We start from the raw sequence: 13,331 nt of genomic DNA, 5'->3' as shown, positions 1-13,331 counted from the left end.
CATACTGTTAATGAAATTCAAGACCAAATCAAGATATAATTTAGTTACAGGTCAAGTCCATGGGCAGAGAAATAAGCCAGCATATTCAGAAGCTTCCACCAGTGCCCCATCTGTCTCCTAACATGGTGAACTGGAATCTGTTTGAAGGGGCTGAAGGGGCTCCGTTAACTCACATTACTGTATCTTAGGCAAATGCAGAATTTTCTCCCCTCTCTAACATTATGTTGAGGAGAAAGTGTTAGAAAGCGGTAGGATCATACATAAAGTCAGCACAGTGTACAACCAGGCATAACAGCCAGTTCACAACTACCTAAACTGATATTCAAAGTCATTGAAAACCAGATGACACTTAAGTTTGGAAGATTAGATGGCTGCCTCTCTCACTTTCATCTCCCATAGCACATTCACTGGAATTCCTCTGAATATTGCAGGAACATTTGGTATTTGGAGGAGACAGCATATCTAATGAGTATCAGCTGAATCAACTCTACTTATTATAGGAAGGACATTGCTGATAATGAAAAGGCACAGCAAAGGCCATGCAAAATGATTAAGGGTCTGAGTGCATAAGTTATGAAGGAAGATTGGCTTATAGTAAAGAAAAAAAAAGCTATCTTAGAAGTATATATGAGTCCAAAGGGATCAGATAGACACCAGCAAGCTGATTAGAATAGTAATTAATTTCTTTATAATACTAAAGTTTATGTTAAACTCGTGCAGGAGAAGTAGCTTTCACGAGAAGAAATGCAGGCAATATTTCTTCACAGAAACGTTGGTGCAAAAGAAACTAGTAGAAAAAACAGCAATTAAACAAGGACAATTTTCTTCAACATACTCATAAGAGCAGTCACACATGAATTGAGTATGGTGTCTTGGTTTGCTGGAGGAAAAGGATCCAGTTTCTGAGACAAAAAATGTAATGTGTGCAATTTTTCCTATTATACTCTCCAACTATCTCACACTTACGTAGGTTAATTCCTACTTCTAGTCATGTACGCAATTGAAGGATATACCCCCTGGAGAAACAGTGGTGTTAGGCAGCTCTACCCTGAGCTGAAGTATTGTGTAGATGTAATTGCAGCTACCAAGGAAAGTTCATATATCTTAAACTCAGTTTTCCCTCACTGGGTTACTATTAGTCTTATCTTAGCTATTTGTACTTCTGCAGGGCATTGGTGGGAATGGAGTCTTAATGTAATCAGGTTACATGCACTGAATGGTTCTAGGCTCACTGATTGCTTTCACTCCTTAACAGCCCTCTTCTTAATCACTGACCTCATTCCTATTTCTGCACTTTTTATTTGACCTCAGCAACTGGTTGTTTTTCCAGACGAATACAGGGATCATACTGACTGTTTTGGTGGTCCATTCTCTCTACTGTTGCTGTCATGACAGGAAGCAAACTCTGTATCCACAAATGAATAGCCATTCATGTCTGCTATAAAACATGTTACAAAGCACCCTAAGTCAGATTCAAAACCTTGAAAACAAAAGACCATAAACCTGGAGAACTTCCAAACCCACAGGGGGAGAACAGACGGCATGAAGTGCATTGTCCAGATCCTTAAGGCAAAGTGGTTCCTGAAAGTTCAAGGAAGTAGGTCATGAAACCATAGAAAAGAAAGCTAATAAACAAACAAACAAACAAACAAATAATTATTGTTTTCAGCCTTATGTGAGACAAAATTCTTTCTTACAAGATGTTCAGTAATCAGCTTGACCCTGAGAATGTGAACCTCCACCAAGACCATGCAACACAGCTTATGGGTTAAGACAACTTCATAGGGCAAGCAAAGGGTGTTCATGCAAGCAAAGCAAAACAAGGAATTCATTCACCACCTCCCATTAGCAGGCAGGTGTTCAGCCATCTCCAGGAAAGCAGGGTTTCATCACACAGAACAGTTACCTGGGGAGAAAAATGCCATAACTCTGAATGTGTGCATGCGTGTGTGTGTCCTACCTTCTCCTATTTCCCCATCTTCTATTCCTCAGCATGATGCTGTATGCTATGGAATATCCCTTTGGTCAGTTGGGATCAGCTGTCCTGACTGTGTCCCCTCCCAACTTCTTGTGCACCACTAGCTTACTCAGAGCAGGGCAGCACAAGAAATACAAAAGGCTTTCATGTCGTGTAAGCACTGTTCAGCAGAAGCTAAAACATCGGTATGTTGTTAGCATGGGTTTGGTCACCAATCCAAAACACAGCAACTTAAGAGCTACTGTGAACAAAATTAATATCCCAGCCCAAAGGCCTACATTCTGTCACCTCTGTGACTCACAATTCTTTTAGCTCATCTTCCCCATTTTCTTTGCAAGGATTTGTAAAGAATTTGTCAAAATGATTTCCCCACAACCAAGGTAAATTTATTTCTTTATTGAAACTTTAAATTGTAAAAAATAATAATAAAAATATCTTACAATATAGCATGATTCTATTAGTCTGCTTGAATTTACATATTTAATCTTTAAAAGTATCCAAAACTAAAAAAAATCCCCAAATCCAAATGTTAATACAGACCTAAAATACTTTTTGCAAAATATCTAGTAAGAAGTCAGAGATGGGGGGGGGGGGGGGAATAAAAAATCAGTTACTTCAAATTCTTCACATTCTTCTTTCATAGCAAATGGATAGATTAAAGGAAAAATCATGCAAGCTTTTTAGAGAAAAAAACAGACTCTAATGTCAAGTAAATGAATTTGAGGCTGTCAAAGAAAATTTGATAATATGGTTTCTAGGTGATTCATTTGTTAATGTGCAAAGTATGAATAGAGTCTCTAACCCAAGTGTGTGTCCACAAATTTGACATACACCTGGCATCAAAGGACATCCTGACAGAACAACTTAAAAGTTCTCATCTAGAAGAATAAAATTAAATTAAATGAAAAAATACATAGCAATTACCACACTGAGAAATTCAGAAGAAGAAAAAAAAATACATTAACTTTTCCACTAGACAAGATCTTAGAAAAATATGACAACTCATACTGTCTCCTATGCAGGCAATGTCATTTATCAAGTCCAGGTAAAATGATAGTGAAGCCAAGAATTCAGACTTGCCTTTAACTCTGAGTTATTTTATTAGACTTCATCCATTTTGCATTGTTATTGGACCATATCAAAAGCAAATTTAGCATTAAAATTGCTTTTTGCATAATACAAAAAAAAAAAGAAAAAAGAAAAAGAGAAAGGAAGGGTTTGAACCGAACAGTACAGGTGTGGAGTCTAATATCATGAAATCTGAACTTCCAGAGATGATTATTTTAATGCACTTAATTGTAAAAAATTCTTTCTTGCTATGACAGCCATACAGTGACACAAGCATTACGTACCGTACTAGCATATTATGGCTGCTGTGCTTCAAGGCCAGGATATTGGGAATAGGATTTTAGCTTTTTGAAAGCATAATGACCTGAAACAAGCAAACTGTCAGCCTAAAATTAGTTCCCCAAATGCCTTTATTGAGTTACATTTAAATACAAACCAACCTGTCTGTGTCTGTGAAAGGTTATAGATATAATGTATCCGTCTGCTTAGCCACACATACATACATATAAATTACTTTCACCTACCTGGAAAAATACTTTTCTTGTGTGTCTTTATCCTCCTTTTTCTCCCTAGTTTCAGTAAAATAAGTCAAGTTCCAGACAATAAACAGCTTAGTTAAAAAAATATGTAGGCCATTAATCTTAAGATTCAGCTAAACCTCTGTGGGTCTTCTTAAATTTCCCAGGGGATTTTTAAAACCTCAAATTTTAGGACCCCAAATTCTAACCCTGTTAATTTAAGCCAGTCTAAGAAGAAAAGAGAGATATAGCTCACATCTCCATATCCCTTCCAACCTCTCCCACTTAGCTGGCCTAATAAAAACAGGGAAGGATGATACAGGTAGTGTTAGAAGGAAGAAACAGTGGTATTTTTAAAAGCAATACAGAAGGGAGAACACAATGATGACCTTTGTATCCAGAAGAAAAGGAAAAAAGAATTGTTGTCCAGCAAGTGAGGTTAAGGATAAGCCTGTGGACTAGGTAAAAGCCTTAAACATTGAAGAAATGGACTAAATGAGACAGTTAGGAAAGAGGGAGCTGTGGTCTACTGGTATCAGGAGAGACTTTGTGCCTCGTCAGCTTCAAGACACTTTACTGCATCATTATTGTAATGCATATGCAGAAACCATTATTCAGATGCCTGACAACTACTTACTGGGTGATCAAAAAAGAATAGTCGAACTCCAACATTTGCCATCAATTTTAAACAGTGAGTAGAAAAAGAGGTTAGATATAGCAGTTCATGACCTATTAAGAGGAGCATGGTTCAAATATGGAGTAATAAGCTGCTGCTAGTTTTAAGCTGTGTTAAATAAACACATAGAAAACAATTTTCTGTCTCTGTCCATTTATATGCTAGCATGTGGTCTCTTTATTTGTCTTCTGTAGTTTTCTGTATATCATTCTTCTTTTAAAGTGGAATAAAATCACTAATTTAAGAACCTAACCTTGTACTGAAGCCTTGCAGGCCAGAATCCAGTTCTTGAAGAAGCTCTGGATTTATGCATCTGACATGTTCTAAGGGGATTTTGTTTTACTTCCATCATGTGATTCTTTTTCACTCTTCACATATACATACTACAACCCTAGTAGCTGCATAGAGGTGAAGAATAAGATCTTGGCTTGAGGGAGACAAAAATATTTCCAGTATATATTTGATATCTGTGAAAGTGGCAGACTCTGAGGTTGTCATGGATGCCAGGAGCTTCAAGGAACATTTTCACATTAGCAGTGTCCAGAATTTGCAAGAGAAGCTCCCAATTACTTTTTAGATTTTATAAAATCAACATTTATTTTCATGATGTCCACTGAAATAGGTGATTGATCTGAAATTAAGAAGCTCTTTCTGCAGTTTGATTCTTCTGTGTTGCATGGGTTTTTTAGTGCCCCTCTGGCTTCCTACTAAATCCAAACAACTTAGTTCCTTTGTTTATAAAATGTTACATGTGCCAAAAGATGCACTGTTTTGTTCTAATGCAACAAATAGCAAATGATAGTACCCTGGGGAATTCCAAAGAAAAGGAAAACAAGCACAAAATGCTAATGTGCTTCTCCATTGCCTTTCAAGATTAGAGGATCCTCCACCAATATTTTGACTGTTATTGCACTGTAGATAATTTCAATGGTATTATACACTCATAGAATAACTGGAGTTGGAAAGGATGTCTGGGGATCTTCTGATCCAATCCCCAGTACAAAGCAAGACAAAATTAAAGTAGGTAAAAGAGCACTTTGACCAGCTGCAGACTGAAGGCAGAGATTCCACATCATCTCTGGTCATCCTGCTCCAATATTTGCCTGCCCTTGTGTAAATGTTATTCTTCATATATCAAAATATCTGTTGTTGCATCTTCCATGCTTTGCTGCTCCTCCTGTAACTGCTCTTCTCTGAAAGGAACCTGACACCATCTTCTCTGTAAGTTGTATAGGACAGCAATTAGATTCCCACCATCCCCTTTAGTTTACTCTTCTCCAGGTTAAGCAAACCCACTTCTTCAACTTCATTTCACCTGCCATATTCCACAGCCTCCTAAACATCTTAATGACCCTTTCACTTAATACTTTTCATTTTTTTAATATCTCTTTCATTGGGGGCCCAAAAGCAATCACAATTTCCTTTCTCATGTTCCATGTGGCAAGACAACAGAAAGGGAAGAAATATCTTCCCAGTAATGGTGCCTATACTGGGCACTTTGACATCTGTCTCAAGAATAGATCCTTACAGAAGTAGTGCTCCTGATTTAAGAAAAAGCTAAAGCTAAAATCACATTCAAATGAGCTCTTGTTATTGAGGTAGGAGAGAGCAGGTCTCCAAACTTGTAGATTTAGCTGTTCATATCAAAGACATGCATGGTGAAAATTTCTGTAATTTTGTCTATACTAGAGAGTATAACAGCAGAGTAACTTCAGTTTTAGCAACTAAATTTAGTATGCCAATTACATATTGCCAAAACTGGACCATTTAGATAGCTGATCATAGGTGGCATGGACAGAACAAAAGTTAACCCAAATGCAGGGATATGCAGTTTTGCAGTCTAGCATGGGAGGTACAGAACCGGACTGCATTGCAAAGTGTTCTACATGTCTCCTGTTTTTAATAGATAGTCCTATACTACAGATTTACTGTACTACACAGAGACCTAAATGGGGTAAACAAAATACCAATGACACCAGCACTTTATCAGAAGTGACCCTGCTGATGTAACTTTCCAGAAGATGGAGGCTTTGTTTCATTTGAGTGTCAGTAACTTGGTCAAGAAATTCTCATCACAAAAATATGAAGATGTCAGTACCCACCAATGCTAAAGGGAAAATCTTAAAGAAAATTCCATTAGTTTTCAACTTATATCAGTAGCCTTCTAGTACACTAGTAAACTACATTGTGTTTATTTTAGCCCTGCTGACTAGTGTGTAGTTTCCAAACACTAGCAGCCAAGCATACTCTCAAGCTTCTACACATTGGCTTCTCCCCAGTATTGTATTCCAGTGGCTTACTATGTGTGTGCATGTGTAGGCAGAGGGGAAGGCAGATAGTGAAAACTGGAGAGTTTTAGCACACTTTTAGAGCATCCAAGCCTGAAGTCATGGTGTTTAATGCTTGGAATGGGATGGTCGAGCAAGATGTTATCACTTTTATCTGGAATCTGGGAATAAAGCCAACTCAGATAAAACAAAAATAAACAAAACTCCAAACAACTGACTAATCTGACAGCTGTGGCAAAGCAGGCCAAGAACTCAACTACTGTACTGCAAATGGAGCATGCTTATACTGTACATTGGTAGTGTATAGAGGCAGCTGGATGAAGGTCACATATAAACAAGCGGTAGGTGCACAACTGCAAGAACCTCACATTCTCTCAAGGATGCCTGCAAGTATATTATTTCAGTTCCAGTTTTCATTTGCAAATATTTTTTGACATCTACATTTGAAAGAAGTGCTCAGTCTCCTCAACATGGACAACAAAATTTGAAGGAAATGCCTGAAAATCTAGAGGCAATGTTTCAGATTTCTTGATCAACAGCTCTCCTGCTGCTGTTGTGCAAGACAGAGTGGCGTGGTTTGGGTGATTTAGCAGAAAAGACTTTGTACTTAGAAGTCCTCTGACATAGAGGCTTCCATATACACTGAAACAACTTCAAAGCTGATGAAAGATAAAGTCTTCCTGTATTCTCTTGCAATGTTACGAGATAAAGACACTGCCAACAAGACAGTCAACACCAGCCCCAGTGGAGGAGAGAGCTTTGTGACACTCAGTGAAGCAGTAAAGAAAATCTTCAATGGAGATTTGGGGAAGAAAGCCTGGGATTCAGATGCTCTGGTGATGTATGGAATGAACAAAATTGGCAGAATAAATGAAATGGGTAAGGCAGCTTCAGAGTTAAGCCTGAGGTAACTCTGGTGTTTTGCTTAACACAGTGGTCTGAGGTCTCATAATGACAGAAAGTCTCTTCAGCAGGAATAAACTGCATATTTGGTTTTCTAAGTGTGAAATCCCAAAAGGGACTCAAATAGGCTTTATATTATTACTTGGATGAAGAACATGATATGGGTGTCCTTGGTTTACCTGTAATAGCTTTTAGATATGCTTTTACTCCATTGCACTTAATATATCATTTTATTATTTTATTTATATTCGTGTTTCATACAGTAAGTATGCCAGAAAACGAAAACAGAAAAAATGGGATGAACCTGTGTTTGGAATTTCCCCAGGTTTGTTTTTCATTAAGGGTTTCATAATGTTATTTTTTTTTTTTAATTCTAATCCAGCCAGCACGTTGTTGGGACCAAAACCTGGTAACTTGGAGGTTCCTTTAACTGAGAGGGGGTATGTAGGCTTGAACATGAAATCAATTAATCCAGCCTAGTCATTTGCCAATTTCAGGTTAATTACCATTTTGTTCTACTATCTTGCACAGGAACTCCCATGTCGTCCTGTAGGGAACTCCTCCATCTTTTCACAGTTTTCTTTGTCACATAGACTTTCCAGCCAACCAGCCTAATTTGTTTTTCCTTCATTTTGAGTTTTACATTGTATTCCCCAAAAGGACTCACAGCTGTGTCTCTGAATCTACTTTTGTAATTTCTTGCTACATTATGTTCTTTCAATATTTCTTTGTAGCTTGTTCTGCATCCTTCATGACACCGGCAATATCAGCTCTGACCTATCATCCTAGAGCTCAAAATCATCCCCTTCTACCTTCCAACTGAATATATGATTCCATTTATAGTTATATCATTTAATGGGCCTTCTGCCAGTTTTCAGAGAGTCTTAAAATGGTCTGGGTTGGAAGGGACCTTAAAGATCATCTGGTTCTGTTCCCCCTGCCTTGGCCAGGAACACCTTCCACTAGACCAGGTTTCTCAAAGCCCCATTCAAATTGGCCTTGAACACTGCCAGGGATGTGGCAGCCACAGCTTCTCTGGGCAACCTGTGCCAGTGTCTTACCTCTCTCATAGTGAGTATTTCTTTCTAATATTTAAGTCTACCTTCTTTCAGCTTAAAGCCATTCCCCCTTCTCCTGTTACTACATGCTTTTGTAAAAAGTCCTTCTCCAGCTTTCTCGTAGGCTACTTTAGATACTAGAAGGCTTTTCAAAGGTCTTCCCAGGCCTTCTCCAGAATGAACAATCCCCAGGCACTTGGCCTGTCTTCATAGAAGAGGCACTTCAGCCCTCTAATCATCTACATGGCCTCCTCTAGAATCATTCCAACAGGTCCATGTTCTTATACTGGAAGCCCCAGAGCTGGACACAGTACTCCAGGTGGGGTTTCATGGGAGTGGAGTAGAGGGGGAAAATCACCTCCATTGATCCACTGGTCATACTTCTTTTGATGCAGCCTAAGATACAGTTGGCTTTCTAGAATGCAGATGGCAGAAAATACATGAATTGCATATAATTACCCATATTACATGAGCAGGTATTAAGAAGCTCTCCTTTGGCCAGCATTGGGTCTGTTCTGGAGCTGGCTGGAACTGGCTTTGTCCAACACAGGGCCAGCCGTTAGTCTTTCCTCACAGAGCCCACCCCTCTCTGCAGCCTCCCCTCTACCAAAACCTTGCTGCAGAAGCCCAACACAAGTTCTCATTACAGTGTTGACATTTTGACTGTAAATAAAACACACGAGGAACCATCAGGATTTAGTAGGGCAATCCTAGTACTCCAGACCTTCAAGAAGTAATCTTCCCAATTCAGGCTGTAAAAAATGTCAGAACCCATTTTTTTCAAGTTCTAAAACATTGTGATTTCTTGGGTTCCATTTTCTGTACATATGTTTTCCCTGGAAAACCATAATAAATATGACAATGGCATTTGTTTTCATTTGCTTATTTTCAGCAGACAGTATGGGGCATGGCTAAAAGTCTGCGGCTGCACTGCAGAGGCTGCCATGTGCCCCAATGTAGTGAGGAAGGATGAGGAACACTTCCAAGAGTAAAAATGTTGAAACTGGAAATGCCTGAGGGCTAACAGAAAATTCAAGGGAGGACAGGGACAACAAAAGTAACTAAGACCCACAAAGGTGTAAGACTTATTTAATGTTCTCTTGTGCTGCATTTATCCTGCAAGGTTATGAGTAGCATCTGTGAGAAAAGGTTGGGGCTGTCCCATCCTGTACAGTTTAGTCCAGCCATCTCAACTACAGACCCACTGCAGAACAAAGCTAAGCCCATTGTGAAGTCTGTGGCACCTCTGGAAACACACTTAAGGAAAAATATCAAACATGAGGGGGAGAGAAAGCCTCAATACTGTATAAGCACTGAGGATGGGGAGTAAGTCAGTAGCTAGATAGATGCAGATCTGTAACACCTGAGAATAGGTAGCATAGCTTATCAATTTCTTAGTCTTTTCAGGGTGTTTGTTCTTGGCAAATTCATCTTAGTGCCTAAGGTCTTATCATTGCTAAACAATATGAACCACTCCTGGCTGCATTTGCACTTCCTGAGAAAGCCAAAGTTTACTCCTTGAAATAAGAAACCCTTCTTTTGTGGATGGTTTGGACAGATTACATAAAGCAAAATGAAGGATACAGTTTTAAATTACCATACCTACTTTTTCATTCAAATACTTGAAATTCACCTCACTATTATATGTCTTATTTATTTTTAACCCTTAGAGGTAATGCTTCCTGACAGGCTTATGTTCTGAGCCTGACTTTTCTCACTTTGATTGTTGACTTCTACTGCCCGTACATGGACATTTAAGATAATTTGAAAACTTCTAGGGTATCCTCTCTGGCCTCCAGCTGAGAGATCAGTAGTGTTTATCTAGGCCTTGCATCTAATTGATGATATGCAGATACCTTATTCAATCCAGGACATTGCAAATGACACTAGGCACCCATATTTGGGAATGTAGTTTAGCTTTGAGTCTCCTTTTTATTATAGTTTTTTAACTGATGTGAGTTCACTGATAAAAGTGGAAACAAAATAAATTGCAACAATGCAACAACGCAGTAGTTCCCAAACCCCATTGCAGATCTTGCTATGTGTAATTGCATAATACTCTGGGTTTTGGGTCTTCATCTACAAGTTCAACAACTAGATGCAATCCATGTGACCCAAGGTAGATAATTGCAACACAGAGGGTTAGTCTTGAACCAGTGAGCACAGGATGACTTTATTATCAAAGAAGTACAGATACTCATTATCTTAAAATACTACTTTTAGCCTTCTTAAAATATCATAAAAAATTAATCCCATTGAACCACACATTAAATGAGTCTTACAGTCACTGCTGAAAGCAACTGTTGCATAGTCAACAGATTGACTAAAAAGGGAGCCTAGGATGGCTATTCACTCTCAGTGTTTAAAGCTAGGTGGGCTAAATGTCTTATCTAAAGTCTTTGCAAGATATTAGCTCACCATCTGAAGAATTTATACAGATCCAAAATCCTAAAGCTGATTCGTTCTAACAGGAAGGGCAACGTTCAGTGACCATAGTATTTTGATCTCATTTGCTCTGTAATTTTCCAAAATGAGATACAAAATGAGAAAACCAGATCTTGTCTAACATGATCAAATTTAAAATGTTTAGGGAAGGAATTTAAATAAATATAAAGAAACCAACAGCTCAGTTGAGTTTCCAAGATAAGATTGAAACAGAAATTCGAATCCTTGATATTAAGCTCTGAAAGATGCCAAACACATTTCCAACCACAAACACCAAGGGATAAGAAGTTATTCAAGATTTTATATTGAAGTTTTAAGAGATGTCATTTCACTAACATTGGAACATTTTTCATTTACAAGTTTGTAAGAAAAGCATTGGCTCCTTTTTTTTTTTTTTTTTTGACTCTGTACTGCCTATGAACATGTTTCATTGGTCTTTAGGAAGCATAAAATGATATGCTTGGGACATTCTGCACAGGATTTTACTGAGACCTACTCTAACAGAGTTCAAAAATCTATCAATTCCAACCATATTAACTGGTGCAAAACAATGGAGCAAATATGTTAGAAAGTTTTAGCAGGAGACATTTTTTTGCATCTAAAAAATATTAAAGAAAATATCTGAATATTCTGTTTGTCTTCAGGCTGATCAGGCTTCAAGTTCATTAAATAAATAAAAAAATGTCATATCCAAGGTTAGGAGTTCTGAATGCAGAAAGTATTTTTTTCCGTGCTTAAGAGGTAAACTGTGGAAACACGATTTGATTTGGTAAAGAAACTTTCTGTAGCTCTTTCCACCCTTAGGACAATTCCAGTTTCTCAACTGCAGTCATTGGCCCCTAAAAGTCTTCATTAAATCATTTACAGCTTACAGATATTTCATCAGACTTCAACAAAATAAACCTAATTCTTTCTCATATTAGCTTTACTTTCTGTCTACATTTGAATGCAAAAGCTTATATCTGCCCCAGAATTTTCTACCTAAAACTACATAAGCCTGGGTAAATACTTGGGAATGAAGGATGCACTGTTTTAAGCAATTTTATATTCAAGAATTTCACTTACCAATCAAGTGACACATGCCAATAGACGTAATTTGTTGGATTGCTTAATATAGGAATAATTGTGTTATGCAGTATTTGGACTGTAACTGGTTATCTATCACGCAGGTTGCTGACTTAAATATTACAACCTGCTTATTCCCACAATGTGATTCATTTATTCATAAACCTAGAATGATTTTCTGAATCTAGACCATATTCAGCAAAATGCATAAGAATAGATCTAACTGTAAGTATGCAAATGTTTCCACAGACTCCAAGCATATATTTAAGCAGTCTGCTGTCTCAAAGCCTAAGTAAATCTTGATTCTTGATCTAAAATTTGCTTTTCATAAACATCTGTGAGCTTCATTTTATACAATTGTTAAAGAATAAAAAGTTTAGCTACAAAAGTTACGAACAAAAGGAAATTCTGTTTGAAATCCACCAATATGTTTGCTAATCATTTTTTCAGTATTTGCCCATTTGTCTGTTCACATGTCTGGGTTTGGCTTTTCATCTATTTCAGGAATATTTTAAGCAAGCTATGCAAAAATCTTCCTTTGTGCTATATCCTGCATATCGCAGGAAGGTTGAAGTTTTTTCTTCCCCCCCCCCTTTTTTTTTTTTTTAATGCCTTCATGTACCCTGTGGAAAGCTTAAATCACTTGAACTTTCTTCTAGTACTGACTGTTTTTCAAGTTCAGTCAGATGTAGCTTATATTTCTGGTATGTTGTGAGGAAAGATGCCTTTATTCATATAAATGGCACTACTAAGACCTGGGAAATCTTATATATTTCTTTTAATATGAGTAGCTAGAGGCTTTCCATCCCAACATTATTTAATGAGCTGTTCTGTGTCTTTGCCTTACTAAAATACAAGCACCTTAAACATTAATTGGGGGAGAAATGGCATGTGTATAGAAGCTTACATGAAAATCACAAAGCTTAATTCTTTTGTGCCTTTGAAATAGCTACTCAGCCCTGGCTCCAGATCAAAATACTAGCATTAAATGATTGCGATCTTCAAAGGTTGTATAATTTAGTCTAAATATTCTACCAACACATAATGTAACTACTGTAAAGACTCACTGGTGATTGGCCAACCTTTCCATTTCCAGGGTTATATCTGAGAATAGATAAAATTACCTCCTACCTGAAAAAATAAACAAAATGTTGCAGAAAACCAGATTAGCAAATATAAAACATTTGCTATTGAGCAGGAAAAGCCTTCTCCTTTAAAAGGTACAAATTGGCGTACATGACATCTTATTTTCTTTGTGTTTGATTGGAGAACTAATAAACAACAGAAATCAGCAGAAAGCATTTCAAGCTACTATACAAATAGGTTAATATC

General features: G+C 37.5%; 1 long non-coding RNA gene across 1 annotated transcript in view; it reads left to right on the top strand.

Moving 5' to 3' along the window:
* LOC133222554 (uncharacterized) overlaps positions 1 to 13,331 on the top strand; it is a 48,220-nt gene that overhangs the window by 27,370 nt on the left and 7,519 nt on the right. The window lies entirely within an intron of this gene.

This window comes from Neopsephotus bourkii, unplaced genomic scaffold, assembly GCF_033783945.1.
Source record: "Neopsephotus bourkii isolate Nb327-2 ecotype Australia unplaced genomic scaffold, CSIRO-AGI_Nbou_v1 NB_1600, whole genome shotgun sequence".
In the NCBI taxonomy this organism is placed as follows: domain Eukaryota; kingdom Metazoa; phylum Chordata; class Aves; order Psittaciformes; family Psittacidae; genus Neopsephotus; species Neopsephotus bourkii.
Note: the sequence above shows the minus strand (reverse complement) of the source record. Positions and strands in the feature narration are given on the sequence as shown.